Below are 18,284 nucleotides of genomic sequence, written 5' to 3'. Positions count from 1 at the left end.
AATGTTGCCACTGGCCAGGGTCAGTTACCAGAGGACTGGAATCGAAGAAATTTAATGCAAAACAGCATATCTGCAGAATAAATGCAGAGAATACTGCAGAAAAGTGACGGTATCTTTGGAACGAGAAACAGCTAATGCTTTGAGTGTGGTACTTCTCTGATTCAGAATTCGAGTTTCCTAAATGCAAACAAATGACCAGACCGGTTTGTTGAGACAGGTTTTCTGGAGGTGGAGTGAGAATTCGTCCCACAGGCGTTTTGAAGAAACGTAATCAGCACGATTCAAATCTGCCCGCGGCAACTCTGTGATTACTACATGCTCCCAGCTATTGCTTAATATTTCTTATGGAATAGAGGATTGCATTAGGAAAGGTTCATACTCGGCTTCCCCTGTCTGCACAATGACTCCAACATTTCTTGTCCCCCTGTATTTGTTCAGGTGGCTGATGAGAGCTTGAGTTGTAGCTGACCTGATAGACCATCTGCTCCAATATGTTTTCTTTGGAGAATGTGAGAGACCATTGTAAATGAAAAAAAAAGCAGAACGTTATAAAAGATGATTGCTGTCAAACCGAGTCAACATCATTTGTTGAAAGAAAAATCCCACTTGACAACTCGCCAGATTTCTTTACTAACATTACAAGCAAAGTTGATCAAAGGAGCTGGTAGATAAAGTGCATTTGAACTTCTTGCAGGTACTCAGTAAGGAACCATTGCAAAGGTCATTGCACAAGGTAGGAGTTCACGGTGTTTGAGTAATAAATGACCATGAACTGTCCATTGTTTATTTAACAGAAGACACAGAATCGGCGTTAATGGGTATTTTTCAAGTTGGAAAGATATAATTAGTAAAATGCAGAGTGGTCAGTCATAGGATTTCAATTATTTATCTTTATTTAATGACTTGGACGAAGTGGCAGTTTGACGTGTCCAGTTTTGCTGACAATACACAATACGTTGGAGAGCATGTTGTGATGAGGACGGGGGAATCTGCAAAGGGACCTTAGTAGGTTGAGTGAATGGGCAAAAGCTTGGCAGATGCACTTTCATGTCGGGAGTGAAATGTCTTGTACTTTCGTCGGCAGAGTCAAAAGTCAGCCTATTGTTAAACTCCAGAAATACGTGATGCAGAGGAATCTGGGTGTTCTTGTGTATGAAACAAAGATCAGCAAAATTTATTTTTCTAGCAAAAACAATGGCCTCCTTTCCAAATGCTCACAATGATTTTCCAGAAAAAAAGACTGATACTAAGTAGCCTGTAAATAAATCAAAGAACAATATATATGTGGTGTTGTTCTATAGGACAGAGTTGATATATTGTTTAGATTCTCTAAACTTTATTTATAATGGAGCTGGGAGTGGGAGAGGTAATGACATTCCTTTATCTCTTTCAAACAATATATTTTCTTGAGTGTTGTATTTCACATTGTGGTTACTGTGAGTTGACTTGTAAATGACACCCACTTGTGATTTCTTTCCCTCACTGTTCCTCGTCTGTACCCAAACAGATCTTTATCTCCTGAATCAAGGTAGCCTCTAAACATTTTAAAAATATCACCACCATATCAGCACTTCACACGCCTCTATATGTCTTCTTGCAATATTAATTGATCCTTTAGTGTGTTACTATTGCATATATGAAGAGAAAAAACAAAATCGTTACTGGTGGGAACTGCATTTCGAACGCACAATGCAGAGTACTGTACACTATACGATCATAGAAGCACATATTGAACTGTCAGAAAGCATAAAATAAGGACAATGCCACAGGCCATGCCAGGAACAGCACCAGAAACACAACAGAAATATTTTTTCTGGGCTACCATCTTCGATGTATTTCTCAACAAGCAAGCGAGTTTTACATAGGTTACATCAGCAGGTCCTCACACAAGGAAGTAGATGGTGCTGCAGATGGTCATATAATCCCATTTACCAATCCTGGAATAAAAGACACTAAATGCCCTGAGTATAGCTACTAGTGACAGCTGGCCGTGGCGTTTAGGTGCTAGTTGATCTTCATGAATGTGGATCACCAATTGTCTGTCTGTTAGTCCTATATAGTGTTTCGTGCAGTCCCTGCATGGAATCTTGCACACCATGTTTGTCCTGTAAATGATGGGTTTTAGGCCTTTTGTTCTGGTGAGTTGTTGTCTGAGTGTGGCTGTCGTTTATGGGCTGTCATAAACTCAAGAGGTGGGACGAGTCTGTCTGTCAGTTCTGAAATGCTTTTATTATGTCAGTAGAGTGGCTATTGTGTTGGATTGTGGCATGTCCACGTCACCTTGTTTGTTCAGCAGACATCTGCAGATGAAGCTGCAGGGATAACCGTTCTGGGCAAACAATCTGTATAGTACCCACGAATCGCCACGACCAGCTGTACCTAGTAACAAACATACAGATAACAAGGACCATACATTCCACTGGAGCAGCACAACAATAATAGGACAAGCCAAACAGAGGGCAGCCAGAAAATTTTGAGAAGCATGGCACTCATCCACAGACTCCATCAATAAGCACTTTGACCTCGACCCAATATACTGTCCACCACAATGAACATCCGCAGCCAGTGGGAACAAAGCGAAACTAATTGCAACCACCACAGGATAGCAGCGCTTCACAGGAGGCTCCGCAGCCTTGAGGATGTCACCGGGAAAGTGGAGGAAATGGTTGCAAACCATTTTCCCAGCTTTGCCGAACAACCCCATAACATCCGGGCTGCAAAACTTTGCACAAACATTGAAGCCCCAAGATACTCGAATCCTCTCCAGCGGGAAATTGAAACCCGGTCTCCCGCCTAACAGGTGGGGATGATAGCCACTATGTTGCCGAAGAAAACTCATGAAAAGGCAGCCCTCAGACTCCTTGTTCGCGCTCTTGTCAAGAACAACCGCTTGACTGTCCTCACCCCATTTTCCATCACTTGGCCCTGTGTGCCTTAGCTTCACAAATTCACATCTGAATACTTCTGAAGATTATGATCGTTTCTACATCTCCAAACCCTTACAGAGCTCCAGATTCAATCACCTGCTGGCTGATAACGTTTTTCCGCACATCTATACAAAGCTTTCTGTTCTTAACCATAAATTCCTGCTGATCAATCCTTCCATTAAGGGGAAACTCGTTTTTTCAGTCTACCCTATCTATATCCTTCATTATTTTGTATCTCATCTCAATCTCTCCTGCTCTAAGAGAAACAACCCCAGTCTGTCCAATCTCTCTTCATAACTCAACCTCTTCAGCCCAGACAATATCCTGGTAAATCACTTGTGCACCTTTTCAATAGCTATCATATCCCTGCTATAACGTGAATTGTAGAACTGCACCCTAGTGAGAGCCAAATGAACAAATTAAATACATGATGCAGAAGCCACAGAAATTGTTCTTTTCCAATAGTCTTTTTTTCCTCGATACTGCTCTGTGTCCTTTTCCTGTTCCTGACACTTCCATAATCTCTGACTCATGTCAGTATATGCTGCTTCACAAGGATTGATCACACAACCACCGAGAACAGCAGAGGTCTCCAGCAAGGGAGTGTTGCTGAACAGAGAGACCTTGGAGTGCAGGTTCAAGGTTCCTTGAAAGTAGAGTTGCAGATAGACAGGTGAGTGAAGAAGGCATTTGGCTTGCTTGCCTTTATTGGACAGTACATTGAATAAAGGAGTTGGGAGGCCATGTTGCGGCTATACAGCATCTCGGTTAGGCCACTTTTGGAATGCTGCATTCAATTCTGATCTCCCTGCTATCGGAAAGATGCTGTGAAACTTGACAGGCTTCAGAAAATACTTTACAGCAGTGTTGCCAGGTTTGGAGGGTTTGCGCAATAGAGAGAGGCTAAAGGGACTGGGATATTGGAGGCTCAGGAGTGACCTTATAGAGGTTTATAAAATCATGAGATAAGGTCTTTTCCCTGGGGTGGGGGAGTCCAAAGTAGCGGGCATAGGTTTAAGGTGAGATGAGGAAGATTTAAAAGGGACCTGAGGATCAGAGGGTGGTGCGTGTGAGGAGGCTGGTATAATTACAGCATTTAAAAGGCATCTGGATGAGTATATGAATAGGAAGGGTTTAGAGGGATATAGGCCAAATATTGGCAAATAGGATATCTGGTCGGCACGGACGAGTTGAACAAAAGGGTGTTATTTTCGTACTGTACATCTCTATGACAGCCGTACAGTGGGGTGTTCATCACGCCAACTCCTTCCCCGCTGAAATCCCACTCACAACATTGGGGGGAATGGGTGTTGGCTGAAGCCTCTGACCCTAATCTATCAATGACCTTTGAGTCTTCCTGCCCAGCTCACACGATTCACATCCTACGGCTGTCCGGTTCACGGGTTAGCACAGAGTGGTGAACGAATGACCTGCATCCAGCGTGCCCCTCTCACCATGTCTGGGCACCGCATCCAATTGAAGTGTCCTCAGTGTTCCCGTGCAAGACCTGTGTTTGACCTTTTGTTTTGCCGTTTGAGCAATGCACTGTGGCGCAGGGTATGGGTTAAAACCCTTTTTCCGCTCTGGAACAGGATCTTAACCTCTGTGGTTGCCTCAGAGAGCACCTGAAGTAGGTGAAAGTCATCCAAGTAAGCCAAAGTAGGAGAAGGGAAGGAGAGTAAAATTAAGAGTCAAGGGGTGTAAGTTGAGCCTAGGCATGGCAGGGAGACTCAGTCCTGTGTAAATACAAGACTGTATGTAGGAAATCCCAAACACTCCTGGAAGTTTGGATGAGTAGGAAGTGTCGCTGGTTTGAGCGCTGGATTTTGGACACTGAGCATCAGCTTGTGTCACAGTAGTGCGTCTGTGAGGCTGAGAGTTGCGTGGATGGCATGTCTCTTTTTTGAAGATGTGGTCACTCCGCAGCTTCACGAAGTGCCATCAGCGAGGGAATGGGTGACCATCGTTTAGAAGAAAGGTATCGGTTGTCAAGAAAGCCCCGTGGATATCACAGTCAGGAACAGACTTTCTGTGTCGGTCCCGGTGAGAGTGACCGTATCCCCTGGGGGAGTGCAGCCACGGCCTAGCTGCACAGTCGAAGGGGAGGTAGAGGAATAGTGGCAGGAGATTCAATCCCGAGGGCGTAAAACAGGATTATCTGGGCCCACAGATGTGCCTCCAGGGTAGTGGCTGCCTCCCTGGGTCAGCGTCAAGGATGTCGTTCTGAAGTGGGGGGAGGGTGAGCAGTCAGCAATTGTGGTTCAAACTGGGACCAAGGATATCGGCCCAAAAGGCTCCTGCAACAAGGGGCTTGGTGGGAGTTCAGAAAGCAGCACCTCGAAGGTTGTAATCTCTGGATTATTCCTGTTGCCACGTGAAGTGATTCTAGGTGATCGAACAGATGAATGCATGGCTGACGAGTTGGGCAGGCGTTAGATTTCAGCATCACTGGGTTGGTTTCTGGGGAAGGTGAGGCCTGGACAAGTCCAACGGGGGTTCCATCAGAACCAGAATGAGATGTAATACCCTTGCCAGGGCTGGTGGCTGTGGTGATGTGGTGAGCTCGTGCATTGGGAGCGGCTTTAAGCTAATTTGGCAGGTGCATAGGTTAAGGAGTGAAGGTACATCATGGGGTGGGGTGGGGGGGGGGGGGGGTAGGAATGATGCACAGGGCAAGTATAGAACGGTGGCTCAGTGGTCAGCACTGCTGCCTCGCAGGTTCGGTTCCAGCCTCGGGCGACTGCCTGTGTGGAGTTTGCACATTCTCCCCACGTCTGTGTGGGTTTCCTCCCATGATCCAGGGATGTGCGGGTTAGGATGGATTGGCCATGGGAAATTGTCCTGTGGTATGCAGGGATGCGCAGACTGGGTGGGTTAACCATAGGAACTGCAGTATGACAGGGATATGTGTGTGCTGTAAAAGAAGGTGAGGTTTTAATACTGATTGAAGACTCAACTACTGCGGCAGGAGGAATGATACCTTAGAAAGTTCCTGAGGTGAGGCCATACGGGTATAACTTAAAATAACGAAAAATGGGAGGAAGGATGGGGCAATTCTTTTGCTGGGAATGTACTAAAGACCTCCGAAGACCAATAGAGGGAGACAGATATGAGTCGAGGGTGCGTTGCTGGAGGGGCACAGTGGGTCGGGCATAGAACATAGAACATAGATCATAGAATAAGACAGCACAGAACAGGCCCTTCGGCCCACGATGTTATGCCGAACATTTGTCCCAGCTAAAGTACCCATCCATGTACCTATCCAATTGCTGCTTAAAGGTCACAAATGATTCTAACTCTGCCACTACCACAGGCAGTGCATTCCATGCCCCCACCACTCTCTGGGTAAAGAACCTACCCCTGACATCCCCCCATACCTTCCACCCTTCATCTTATGTTTATGTCCCCTTGTAACACTCTGTTGTACCCGGGGAAAAAGTTTCTGACTGTCTACTCTATCTATTCTTCTGATCATCTTATAAACCTCTATCAAGTCACCCCTCATCCTTTGCCGTTCCAATGAGAAAAGGCCTAGCATGCTCAACCTATCCTCGTACGACCTATTCTCCATTCCAGGCAACATCCTAGTAAATCTTCTCTGCACCCTCTCCAAAGCTTCCATATCTTTCCGAAAGTGAGGCGACCAGAACTGCACACAGTACTCCAAATGTGGCCTAACCAAGGTCCTGTACAGCTGCAACATCACTTCACGACTCTTGAATTCAATCCCACTGCTAATGAACGCTAATACACCATAGGCCTTCTTAGAAGCTCTATCCACCTGAGTGGCAACTTTCAAAGATCTATGAACATAGATCCCAAGATCCCTCTGTTCCTCCACCTTATTAAGAACCCTACCGTTAACCCTGTATTCCGGATTCTTATTTGTCCTTCCAAAATGGACAACCTCACACTTGATAGGGTTGAACTCCAACTGCCACTCCTCAGCCCAGCTCTGCATCATATCTGAGTCCCTTTGCAGCCGACAACAGCCCTCCTCACTATCCACAACTCCACCAATCTTCGTATCATCTGCAAATTTACTGACCCACCCTTCGACTCCCTCTTCCAAGTCATTAATAAAAATTACAAACAGCAGAGGACCCAGAACTGATCCCTGCGGAACTTCACTTGTAACTGGGCTCCAGGCTGAATATTTACCATCTCCTACCACTCTTTGACTTTGACCGGTTAGCCAGTTTTCTATCCAACTGGCCAAATTTCCCTCTATCCTATGCCTCCTGTCTTTCCGCATAAGCCTACCATGGGGAACCTTATCAAATACCTTACTAAAATCCATGTACACTACATCCACTGCTCTACCCTCATCCACATGCTTGGTCACCTCCTCAAAGAATTCAATAAGACTTGTAAGGCAAGACCTACCCCTCACACATCCCTGCTGGCTGTCCTTAATCAAGCAATGTCTTTCCAGATACTCATAAATCCTATCCCTCAGTACCCTTTCCATTACGTTGCCTAGAAGTAAGACTAACTGCCCTGTAATTCCCAGGATTATCCCTATTCCCTTTTTTGAACAGGGGCACAACATTCGCCACTCTCCAGTCCCCTGGTACCACCCCCGTTGACAGTGAAGATGAAAAGATAATTGCCAACGGCTCTGCAATTTTCTCTCTTATTTCCCACATAATCCTAGGATATATCCCGTCAGGCCTGGGGGACTTGTCTATCCTCAAGTTTTTCAAAATGCCCAACACATCTTCCTTCCTAACAAGTATTACTTCTAGCTTACCAGTCCGTTTCACACTCTCCTCTTCAATGATACGGTCCCTCTCATTTGTAAATACTGAAGAAAAGCACTCATTCAAGACCTCTCCTATCTCTTCCAACTCAATACACAGTCTCCCACTACTGTCCTTGATCGGACCTACCCTTGTTGTCGTCATTCTCATGTTTCTCACATATGCATAAAATGTCTTGGGGTTATCCTTGATCCTATCCGCCAAAGATTTTTCATGCCCTCTGTTAGCTCTCCTAATCCCTTTCTTCAGCTCCCTTCTGGCTATCCTGTATCTCTCCAACGCTCTGTCTGAACCTTGTTTCCTCAACCTTATGTAAGCCTGCTTCTTCCTCTTTGCAAGACATTCAACCTCCCTCGTCAGCCAAGGTTCCCTCACACGACCATCTCTTTCCTGCCTGACAGGTACATACATATCAAGGACAGATCGTATCTGTTCCTTGAAAAAGTTCCACATTTCCACAACATCCTTCCCTGACAGCCTATGCTCCCAACTTATGCTCCTCAGATCCTGTCTTACAGCATCATATTTACCCTTCCCCAATTGTAAAACCTACCCTGTTGCATGCACCTATCTCTCTCCATAACCAAGGTGAAAGTCACAGAATTGTGGTCACCATCACCAAAATGTTCACCCACTAACAAGCCCATCACTTGTCCCTGTTCGTTACCAAGTACCAAATCCAATATGGCCTCCCCTCTGGTCGGACAATCTACATACTGAGTTAGAAAAGCTTCCTGGACACACTGCACAAACACCGCCCCGTCCAATCTACTTGATCTAAAGAGCTTCCAATCAATATTTGGGAATTTGAAATCGCCTATGACTACTACCCTGTGGCTTCTGCACCTTTCCAAAATCTGTTTCCCAATCTGTTTCTCCACATCTCTGCTGCTATTGGGGGGCCTATAGTAAACACCCAACAAGGTGACTGCTCCTTTCCTATTTCTGACTTCAGCCCATACTACCTCCAAAGGCAGATCCCCCTCGAACTGTCTTTCTGCAGCCGTTATACCATTTCTAATTAGCAACGCCACCTCCCCCCCTCTTTTTTTACCATCCTCCCTAATCTTACTGAAACATCTGTAACCAGGAACCTCCACCAACCATTCCTGTCCCTCTTCTATCCACGTTTCCGTGATGGCCACAACATCATAGTCCCAGGTACTGATCCACGCCTTAAGTTCACCACCTTATTTCTGATACTCCTTGCGTTGAAGTATACACACTTGAACCCATCTCTGTGTCCGCAAGTATTCCCTGTCAGTGCTACCTTCTCCACAGCCTCCCTACATTCTTGGACATCCTGACAAACAGCTAGCCTACTTGCTGGACTACAAGTCCGGATCCCACCCCCCTGCCAAATTAGTTTAAATGCCCCCGAAGAGCAAACCTACCTCCCAGGATATTGGTGCCCTTCTGGTTCAGGTGCAATCCGTCCTGCTTGTACAGGTCCCACCTTCCCCAGAATGCAGTCCAATTGTCCAAATACCTGAAGCCCTCCCTCCTACACCATCCTTGCAGCCACGTGATCAACTGCACTCTCTCCCTATTCCTTGCCTCACTGTCACATGGCACCGGCAACAACCCAGAGATGATGACTCTGTCCGTCCTAGCTTTTAGCTTCCAGCCTAACTCCCTGAGCTCCTGAATGACCTCCCCACCCCTCTTCCTACCTATGTCGTTGGTGCCAACGTGCACCATGACTTCTGGCTGCACACCTTCCCCCTTAAGGATTCTGAAGACACGGCCCGAGACGTCTCGGACCCGGCACCCGGGAGGCAACAAACCATCCGAGAATTTCGCCCATGTCCACAGAACCGCCTGTCTGTCCCTCTAACTATAGAGTCTCCTATAACTAGCGCTCTCCTCCTCTCCCCCTTACCCTTCTGAGCCTCAGAGCTGGACCTCGTGCCAGAGACCCGGTCGCTGCAGCTTACCCCTGCTAGGCCGTCTCCCCCCAACAGTATCCAAAGCGGTATACTTATTGTTGAGGGGAACGACCACAGGGGATCCCTGCACTGCCTGCTTCCTCCCCTTCACACCTCTAACTGTTACCCAGCTACCTCTGTTCTCTGGCATAACTATGTCCCTGTAGCTTCTATCTATCACCCTCTCAGCCTCTCGAATAATCCTCAGTTCATCAAACTCCAGCTCCAGTTCCCTAATGCGTTCTGTGAGGAGCAGGAGCTGACTGCATTTCCTGCAGATGTAGTCGGCAGGAGCATCGGTGGTCACCCCTATCTCAAACATCGTTCGGGAAGCGGGAGGGTTGATGTTTCGGTCGGAGGCCCTTCATCAGGACAGCATTCCTGGTGTTGGGCTTATGCCCGAGGCGTCGGTTCTCCTGCTCCTCGGATGCTGCCTGGCCTGCTGAGCTTTTCCAGCACCACATTCTCAACTCTGATCTTCAGCATCACAGTCCTCACTTTCTCTGAGGAGATGAATTAGATTAGATTAGTTTAGATTCCCTACAGTGTGGAAACAGGCCCTTCGGCCCAACCAGTCCGCAGTGACCCTACAAAGAGTAATCAACCCAGACCCATTTCCCTCTGACTAATGCACCTAACACTATGGGCAGTTTAGCATGGCCGGTTCACCTGATCTGCGTATCTTTGGGTTGTGGGAGGAAACCAGAGCACCCAGAGGAGACCCGTGCAGACGCGGGGAGAATGTGCAGACGGTCGGCCGAGGCTGGGGGTGAACCGGGGTCCCTGGTGCTGTGCGGCTGCAGTGCTAACCACTGAGCCACCATGCCGCCTATGAGGCAAATCTCTAAGAAGTGTAAATACAACATAGTAATGATAGGGATTTATTTTTAATTCATTCATGGAATGAGGGCATCACTTTGTGAGGAGCATTTACTGCTCTGTCCCTAATTACCCAGAGGGAAGTTAAGAGTCAACCCCATTGCTGTGGGTCTGGAGTCGCATCTAGACCAGACCGGGTAAAGATGGCAGATTTCTTCCCAAAAGGGCATTAGGGAACCAGATGGGTTTTTCTGAAGATTGACAATGGATTCATGGGCATCATTGGACTCTTAACTCCAGATTTCTTTTCTATTGAATTCAAATTCCATCATCCGCCATTCAATCCAGGTCCGCAGAACAATATCTGGACCTCTCGATTAACCAGTCCAGCGATAATGCCACGAGGTCGTCACTTCCCCCATTTTGACCTCCCCGATAGTAAGCAGGAGACACAAAGTTTGAAAGGTTTTGAGGGAAGTGAAATTTCTTCAAATCTATCCGGGGGAGTATTTTCTTAAGGCAGCACGTGTAAAATCCCACAGGAGAGTGGGATGTGCTGAACTTTATTTTCGGGAATGAAGTGGAAAAATGGTGGTGTGACAATGACCCCAGTCCACTGAGATTTAAGAGCATCATGGGTAAGGCTGAAGATAGATCCGGTATAAAATTCTGAACTGGGGAGAGGCTAGCTGTAAGTCAGGATCTGCCGAAAGTGGGCCAGGAGAAACTGCTTGTAGGGAAAATCCACATCGGAGCAGTGGGAGAAATTCACAAAGGTAATCGTGAGAGCCACCGCAGAGGTGAAATGTGGGATCAACAAGCCGAGGGAACCCTGGATGTCAAAGGTTGCATAGCACTGAGTGAGATAAAAAATAATTGGTAAGGCGGCACGGTGCATCACAGCACCAGGGTTCCGGGTTCGATTCCAGCCTCGCGGGACTGTCTGTGTGGAGTTTGCACATTCTCCCTGTGTCTGTGTGGGTGTGCTCCGGTTTCCTCCCACAGTCCAAAGATGTGCAGGTCAGGTGAATTGACCATGTTAAATTGCCCATAGTGTTAGGTGCATTAGTTAGAGGAAATGGGTCTGGGTGGGTTACTCTTCGGAGGGTCAGAGTGGACTTGTTGGGCCGAAGGGCCTGTTTCCACACTGTAGGGAATCTAATCTAAATTTAATACCAAGTGTTCAAAAATAGATCAAGTGATTTGAAGGTTAACGAGTTCACGAGTTAGTGATGGTGCAGTTGGTGCACATTCACCACAGTGACCACAGCAGCACAGGCTGAACAGTGTCAATGTGGAAGTGTTAGATTGTGCAGTGCCTCAGCGAAATAGGAGGAGGGACGTAGAGGAAGGTCAGTGAATGTGGGAGGGAGAAAATATCTGAGAATGGGTGGGTTTGAGAATCCTGATATATGACTTGCAGAGATGTCAGAGAGCGATGGTTTGAATTTTTAAAATCACCAGTTCGGAGAGCATTTTCATGTAAAAAATGACTGACTCCTTCCCACATGGTAGGGTCCTGGGGAGTGTTGCTGAACAAAGAGACCTTGGAGTGCAGGTTCATAGCTCCTTGAAAGTGGAATCGCACATGGATAGGATAGTGAAGAAGGCGTTTGGTGTACTTTCCATTATTGGTCAGAGTATTGAGGACAGGAGTTAAGGGGTCATGTTGCGGCTGTGCAGGACGTTGGTTAAGCTACTGTTGGAATATTGCGTGCAATTCTGGTCTCCTTCCTATCGGAAAGATGTTGTGAAACGTGAAAGGGTTCAGAAAAGATTTACAAGGATGTTGCCAGGGTTGGAGGATTTGAGCTATAGGGAGAGGCTGAACAGGCTAGGGTTGTTTTCCCTGGTGTGTCGGAGGCTGAGGGGTGACCTTATAGAGGTTTACAAAATTATTAGATTAGATTACATTAGATTAGATTACATTACAGTGTGGAAACAGGCCCTTCGGCCCAACAAGTCCACACCGACCCACCGAAGCGCAACCCACCCATACCCCTATATTTACCCCTTACCTAACACTACGGACAATTTAGCATGGCCAATTCACCTGACCCTGCACATCTTTGGACTGTGGGAGGAAACCGGAGCACCCGGAGAAAACCCACGCAGACACGGGGAGAACGTGCAAACTCCACACAGTGGGCTATGGAGGCTGTGGATATTCCAACACTGGGTCTGTTGAAGGCTGAGATTAATACATTTCTACAAAACAACAAACGTTCAGAGGATAGTGCAGGACATTGTTGAAATGCATCTTTCAATAGGAGTGCAGTTCAACAACGGTTACTTCACCAGTTACCTCACACATGGTAGTACCCACTGGTGCAGATGATCATATTATCCCAGTTCACAGGCCCAGAATTAGAGAAACCAGGTGGCACGGCCACAAAGATCCAACTGGAAATGGGGATGGGAATGCTCACGTGGGGCTAATCTGTGGCTCCAGTAATGCATTCGGCGAGCACGCAATCCTTCCATGTCAGATGAGAGGCGCATGAAATGCAGAGGCTAAGAGCTGGAGCACTTGGAGAAGCTTCTATTCACATGGAGCAGGGAGCTTTGGGTCATCAGGCTGGGAGCACCACCCTCACCTGGAGCAGCTTCTGTTGACATGGAGCAGCGAGTATTGGGACATCAGGCTGGGGCCACCGATACTCCGCTATTTTAACCTGAAGTGAAATGGTTTTCGGCAGGGCACATTTTTGTGGATTGAGGGAGGATCTGTCCCAGGGAAATGTCTCAATTATAAACACGGTGATCAGTGGTTAGCACTGCCACCTCACAGGAACAAGATCCCGGGTTCAAGTCCCACCTCGGGCACCTGTCTGTGTGGAGTTTGCACATTCTCCCCGTGTCTGCGGGTTTCCTCCGGGTGCTCCTGTTTCCTCCCACAATCCAAAGATGTGCAGGTCAGGTGAATTGGCTATGCTTAACTGCCCGTAGTGTAGGCGCGTTATTCAGGGGTAAATATCGGGTTGGGGAATGGGTCTGGGTGGGTTACTCTTTGGAGGGTCTGTGTGGACTTGTTGGGCCAAAGGGCCTGTTTCCATACTGTAGGGAGTGCAATCTAATCCATTCTGAAAAAATGACCTGCAAAGACTGAACTAGTGGAAGAGCATCTGTGCAGAGTGAAAAAGCGGTAATGTTTTTGCTCTCTGAACTCTCTCATATGGCTGACTCGGCACTGGGCTAAATTTCCATAAGGGAATTTGTTTTAGCTTGTTCCATATTATTCAATTTCCTGCAACTCGCCCCGGCCATTAAAGTAATCTAATGCTCCGAAAATTAATGGGGATATACGATGTTGTGATTAGGCTTGAGTTTACCTTGAATTATGGAGGAACAACAAGAAAGTGAAGGTGAAATTGGTCAGATCAGCAATGATCTCACTGAATGGCTGAGCAGACAAAGGGCCAGTGGATGCTTCGTGAGGACAAACGTGTTTTCTTTTGCCAGTGACACTCACCGCTTCACAAACTGGGTAGCGTTGAAGCGAAGCAGTAACTGTGAATATCTTTGCTGGTTGTTCACCATGTGACTGTTACGATGATTGCTCATGACTATGTTAACACCACAACTCTGCAGCATACAAGCTGCAGCTCTGTGGGGGATCGTTGGTGTAATTGGTAACACGCCTGATTACAGATCAACCGATTGTAGGTTTGGCTCCTACCTGGCTCACCAGCAATGCAAGCTTTTATTAATCTCACAAACTAATCTTTCTTATTGTTCTGAAGCCAAAGTGAGGCTTGAATTTCTGATCAGCAGGAACAAGAATCCTACATTATCTCTAATCACTGAATGTTACTGAATACATCAGAGTCGATCTCAGAACGCTGTGAGAGGACCGAAAGCTGCACATTGCTCATGGGCACATTAATCATTTCCCAAATCCACCAACACAATCACCGTGCCTCCTGGGAATGGAAAGGAAACAAAACGAATAGCCCAATCTCAGCTTGGGAATCTTTGGAAACTCTTTGAGAAGTGGAATCAGAGGGGGATGAAGGGTAAACTGTCCGACTGAGTAGAGACAGTCAAGACAACTTCCCCTTCTATTAGAGGCTGGGACATTACCTCTGATATTCTCATTGTATGAACTGATCTGCAACGTTGAAAGGATTCTGGCCAGAGCTGCCAGCTTTTGCTGTTGTCACTGTCAGGAGCAATAAACCCTGATTCCCCGGCTGGGAATCCAACCAGGGCCACTGTGGTGAAAGCACTGAATCCAAGCCAGTATACCAACAAACTACCAAGGATGACTACAGAAGGAAGTGAGGACTGCAGATGCTGGAGATCAGAGATGAAAATGTGTTGCTGGAAAAGCGCAGCAGGTCAGGCAGCATCCAAGGAACAGGAGAATCGACGTTTCAGGCATAAGCCCTTCTTCAGGAATGAGGAAAGTATGTCCAGCAGGCTAAGATAAAAGGTAGGGAGGAGGGACTTGAGGGAGGGGCATTGGAAATGCGATAGGTGGAAGGAGGTCAAGGTGAGGGTGATAGGCTGGAGTGGGGTGGGAGCGGAGAGGTCAGGAAGAAGGTTGCAGGTTAGGAAGGCGGTGCTGAGTTCGAGGGATTTGACTGAGGCAAGGTCGGGGGGGGGGGGGGAGGGAATGAGAAAACTGGAGAAATCTGAGTTCATCCCTTGTGGTTGGAGGGTTCCGAGACGGAAGATGAGGCGCTCTTCCTCCAACCGTTGTGTTGCTATGATCTGGCGATGGAGGAATCCAAGGACCTGCATGTCCTTGGTGGAGTGGGAGGGGGAGTTGAAGTGTTGAGCCACGGGGTGGTTGGGTTGGTTTGTCCGGGTGTCCCAGAGGTGTTCTCTGAAACGTTTCGCAAGTACAGAACTACAGAAGCCCTTGCATTACTTCTTAATGACGCATCTTCTGGCTTTTTTCTATTATTGGCACTGAGTTTCTCCTCAAAAATGATGGAGTCATCAAGTTTTTATAGCAGGGAAAGAGACCATTCATCCCAGTTTCCAGCACTTGGCCCGTAGCCTTGTGTACTCTTATATTTCAAATGTTTATCTTAATGATACTTTCTCTGGAACGTTTTAATCTCAAATGACACAATGAATGGGACTCAAGTTTAAGATGAGAAATGTGTGTTCACGCCCCCTCGGGAAATTGAACGTCACTTTCACCTACTGAGTAAAACACATAGACACATGCCCACAGAGTGTCAGAGGCCTCAGGATAGACCAATAAGGAAGTAGGATTTCACCCACCTGGCTTGTATTGTCACATTTCAGACTTCAATAACAGTCTGGTTACAGCAAGAAAAGAAAGCGTTCAGCAGCTCCCTCGTCAGTGTTCCACCCCCATTGATTCCCCAACACTCTGCAGTTTATGCTGCCTTACCTCACTCTGCCTGTCAAACTGAAACATTGCTCATGTCAGATGCTTCCTGTCGTTCCGAATGGTCTTACTCAAATCCCTGAAGGGAAAAACAGGAATGTGGTACAATGCCAGTGTTCTAACCATTGACCACAGAGCAAGCACATTAACATGTGAAACAGAAGGTGTTATGCATTAGAAACTGCAAGATAATAGATGACTGGATAGCCTGTGTATCATAAACCTAAAGAATCTAACAAAACCGAGACAGAGGGGAACCATGTTCAGAAAGATGGGAGAATGTAATGCTCATTAGACAGTGTCCAGGGTGATATAGAGAGTGATCTTCTCTGGGAATCGAGTGATAAAGATTCAGTGCATTCACTGCAATAGCCTAATAATGGTTAATGATTACAATAATCAATATGAAATTTTGCCTGATCTTTAGAAGCAGAATGACGCCGTGGATAAGTCAGAATCACTTCCCTGCATGTTACAGTTTCACATCAAAAATATCAGCTGCAATTGGCTGATGTGCCATCGGTTTAAAACAAGAACAGAAGGAATGGCAGGACAATGGTAGGGCATTTTCTTTGGGAGAGGTGACTGTGGACCTTGTGCAGCCAGGCTCAAAGTGGGTGCTGATGGTAAGTTTTCTTGTTTACCCTGGTATACCCTGGATCAATAACCCACAATGACTCTCCTTTGTGTGTTGCCCTTTGCACATCTCACCTTGGTTCAGTGCCTGGAGGGGATCCATGCATTTTTAACTTGAATTAGTTCATATCTGATGTTAGCTGACTGCACTTTCTTGCCTTTCTTGATAGCGCTTCGTACCATTACTGATTAAAAATCTATTGATCTCAGCATCAGGTATACTTAATGACTCAGACCCGACAGACCATTTTGTTACAAATTCTAGCTGAATGTGAGATTGGCAGACCAATAGTGTGTCCCACTGCCAGATTGGAAAGAACAGACAGTCTCACTGGAGTGGGGGAGGGAAGAGAGTACATGGTGACAGAGAATGTTACAGATAAAGCTTAAAGAAAGAGAAGGAATGGAAGTGGGTTTACAATCACACCATTATTCTGCCATTCTCACATTCTGATCACTTAATCTAAACCACCAACAGTCTTTCTCCCCCCACACATCACCCCTTCCCCACTATTGTATAAATGCTGCCCCCTTAATATTTCACATCAGTTCTAATGAAGAATCATCGAGACTGAAAACATTAACTTACTTTTTCTTCAAGGATGCTGCCTCACCCACTATGATCTCCAGCATTTTTTTGTTTTTAGTCTCGATTCCAGAATCTGCAGTAATTTGCTTCTTTCTCATCTCTGTTTTAGATGTGCAACCCCATTCTGATATTAGGTACTCGGACACTATATTGTTCTAGAACAGAATCAACCTTTCTGCATACAACAAGTTAAATCTTCAAAAATTTCTATGTGGAGCAATAAGGTGCATTTTGTGTAATACTGTGTCTGAGCAGGCCAAGGCAATGGATTTCTAAGTTTCCTCCCATTTGCTTGCATTTCTGATGTGAAACACTCATTGATTTTGACAGAGCAGTTCCCTTTGCTATGTTTAATATCAGGAATTGATGTACATTTTTCAGTGTTTGCGCAGGAACAATAAATTCTCATTCCCTGACTAGGAATAAAACCCAGGAAACAGAAATGAGAGGGCTGATTCCCAACCACTGGAGCACCAGAAAATGCACACGCAAAGCTTGCAACTTTTCTTCTCTTTCATTCTCGTTTTTTGTTTGACATTAATTTCACATGATATTAGAAGGGGAAGATGTCCAAACTAAATATCATGCCATGATCTGATGGAGTCGCCCATTTGATCACAAATGAAATGTGACCAGACTTTGAACAAGGAAGCAAAAAGCTCCGTTCACAGAGGGGGAGAAACACGTAGGCGTGTTGTGTGTGTGGGCAAGGCTTCCGCCAATCATCAGAGCTCACAAACCACTATTGCAGTCACACTGAGGAGAAACTGTGGAAATGTGGCGATTATGGGAAGGAATTCATTTCCCCATCTGAGCTGGAAACTCATCAATGCAGTCACGCCAGTAACAGGAAATTCATCTGCTCAGTGTGTGAGAAAGGATTCACTCAGTCATCTAACCTGCTGCAACATCACCTTGCTCACATCGAGGAGGCACCATTTCAATGTCGAGACTGCGCAAAATGCATTAAAACATCCAGTGACTTGATATCCGATCAACTAGCTCAGGTTAATGAGAGACCTTTTAAATGCCCAAACTGTGGAAAAGACTATGAAACGTCTGGGGACCTGATGTCCCATCAACATACTCACATTAGAGAGTCCTTTTAAATGCCCAGCTGGTGGAAAATGCTTCAAAACCTCCAGGGTCCTGATGTCGTACCAATGTGTTTACTCTGATTGCAGACCATTCGGGTGCTCTCAATGTGAGACTGGGATCAGGTGATCACCTGACCTTACAGAGCACTAGCAGGTT

The sequence above is a fragment of the Chiloscyllium plagiosum genome, unplaced genomic scaffold (assembly GCF_037043375.1).
Source record: "Chiloscyllium plagiosum isolate Xiang-an unplaced genomic scaffold, Cpla_swu_hap1 HiC_scaffold_46, whole genome shotgun sequence".
NCBI classification, from domain to species: Eukaryota; Metazoa; Chordata; class Chondrichthyes; order Orectolobiformes; family Hemiscylliidae; genus Chiloscyllium; species Chiloscyllium plagiosum.
Note: the sequence above shows the minus strand (reverse complement) of the source record.